Source organism: Primulina huaijiensis, chromosome 6 (genome assembly GCF_012295235.1).
Source record: "Primulina huaijiensis isolate GDHJ02 chromosome 6, ASM1229523v2, whole genome shotgun sequence".
NCBI classification, from domain to species: Eukaryota; Viridiplantae; Streptophyta; class Magnoliopsida; order Lamiales; family Gesneriaceae; genus Primulina; species Primulina huaijiensis.
The window spans coordinates 11,112,371-11,115,149 of NC_133311.1; positions in this window are offsets into that span (position 1 = coordinate 11,112,371).

Sequence of the window (2,779 nt, forward strand, 5' to 3'; positions counted from 1 at the left end):
TTTATGGATGATATAACTGTTTTTGGAAAATCATTTGAAAATTGTTTTAAAAACTTAGAAGAAGTATTAAAAAGATGTGAAGAAAAAAATCTTGTTTTAAATTGGGAAAAATGTCATTATATGGTTAAATTTGGGATTGTGTTAGGTCATGTGATATCTGAAAAAGGAATTGAAGTTGATAAAGCCAAAGTTGATGTTATTGCTAATTTAACATCACCAAAAACGGTAAAAATAGTTCGATCATTCTTGTGTCATGCAGGTTTTTATAGAAGGTTTATAAAAAATTTCATCATAATATCTAAACCAATTTCGAATCTTTTAACAAAAGATACACAATTTGAATGGACTCAGAAATGTGAAAATGCTTTTAAAAAAATAATTAATCTTTTAATTACATCACCTATTTTACTACCTCCAGATTGGTTTTTACCATTTGAATTAATGTGTGATGCAAGTGTTTATGCTATAAGAGCTGTGTTAGGACAGAGAAAAAGAAAGAAAACCGTATGCAATCTATTATGCTAGTAGAACCTTAAATAGTGCCCAAATATATTATTCAACTACTGAAAAAGAATTACTTACAGTAGTATTTGCATTAAATAAGTTTCGATCTTATTTAATTGGTTCTACTACTATTGTGTACACTGATCATTCTGCCGTAAAATATTTATCAAATAAACAAGATGCTAAGCCAAGATTAATACGGTGGATTTTATTATTACAAGAATTTGATATTATAATTAAAGATAAAAAAAGAAAAGAAAATGTCGTAGCCGATCATTTATCTAGAATAATGACTGAATCATATCATAATGAAATACCAATAAATGAAAATTTTCTAGATGATCAGTTAATTTAAGCTACTATAATGCCCTGGTTTGCTAACATTGTAAATTTTATTGTGAAAAATAAAATGCCTTCTCATTGGAATTCACAGGATAAGAATAAATTCTTGATAGAAGTTAAAAAATTTTATTGGGATGATCCTTACTTGTTTAAGTATTGTCCTGACCAAATTTTTCGATGATGCATACCCGACAATGAAGTAAGTAATGTTATTAAATTTTGTCATTCCGAAGCATGTGGAGGTCATTTTTCATCCAATAAAACAGCTGCAAAAATCTTACAATGTGGATTTTATTGGCCCTCTTTATTCAAAGATACGCATTTATTTTGCAAATCTTGTGAAAACTGTTAGAAGATGGGATCAATTTCTAAACAAAACATGATGTCTTTAAATCCAATCATAATTATTGAAATATTCGATAGTTGGGAGATAGATTTTATGGGTCCATTTCCATTATCTTTTGGATATACGTACATTTTAGTCGTTGTTGATTATGTTTCAAAATGGATTGAAGCAATTGCATGTAGAACTAATGATCATAAAGTTGTTATAAAATTATAAAGTTGTTATAAAATTTTTAAAAGAAAATATTTTTAGTCGATTTGGAATATCTAGAGCAATAATTAGTGATGGAGGAAGTCATTTTATAAATAAATCATTTTCTTCTTTGTTAAGAAAATATGGCATTACACATAAAGTCTCTACCCCATATCATCCTCAAAGTAATGGTCAAGTTGAACTTACAAATAGAGAAATAAAACAAATTTTAGAAAAAACAGTTAATCCAAATCGAAAAGATTGGTCTTTAAGATTAACTGATGCATTATGGGCATATAGAACTGCCACTACTACCAAAACGGCTCGTAGCCATTTTAAAACTGTTGTAACTGAGGGTGTTGTTGAAAGTCTGTTCAACGACAACGGTTTTTATCCCTTGTGGTAGATCAAATTTGCGACGGCTTTTAAAAACCGTCGCAAATAAAAATAGCGACGGGTTTGAATAAAATCGTCGCTAATTCAAAATTAGCGACGGTTATATAAACCGTCGCTAAATCAAATTAGCACTAAACCGTCGCTAATTTAAAATTAGCGACGGGTAGCAATGAAGTCCGTCGCTAATATTAGCGACGGTCATTAATCAAGATTTTCGTCGCTAATTTGTTTCGAAAAATAAAAAAAATACTTTTTATAATTTAATAAATCTAAAACAAACTAATAATCCAAACTAAAATCGTGTAAAAGAAAAAAATTTTAAGTGTTGTGAAGTAGTAAAATTGTGTAAAAGAGAAAAATTTTAAGTGTTATGAAGTGGTTAGAAAAATTTTACGTGTTGTGTGAAAGTGATAAAATTGTGTAAGAGAAAAAAATTTTAAATGTTGTGTGAAGTGATAAAATTGTGTAAGGGAGAAAAATTTTAAGTGTTGTGTGAAGTGATAAAATTGTGTAAGAGAGAAAAATTTTAAGTGTTCTGAAGTGGTGAGAAAAATTTTAAGTGTTGTGTGAAGTGATAAAATGGTGTAGAAGAGAAAAATTTTAAGTGTGTGAATTGTTATGGAAGAAAATGGATCGAAAATGGAGATATTTATAGACAGTTTGCGACGGATTTTGGTTAAACCGTCGCTATTGGCGACGGTAAATGTTAAACCGTCGCATATTTTTATTTGGCAACGGTTTGGATTTAAACCGTCGCTAAAATTAGCGACGTTTTAAAATAATGTCGCTAAAAACCGTCGCTAAATTTAAAGATGATTTTATGCCTTTACATGATCCACAATAGTTGTTTGATATTTTCATTTTGTTTTTGCAGATTCTAGTTCATTTCCCGGTTAAGTGGCGGATAACGGTACTCCATGACTATCTAAGTCGGTTTTTTTCAGTTTTCCCAAAATAATTGAAATAATAATAATAATAATAATAATAATAATAATAATA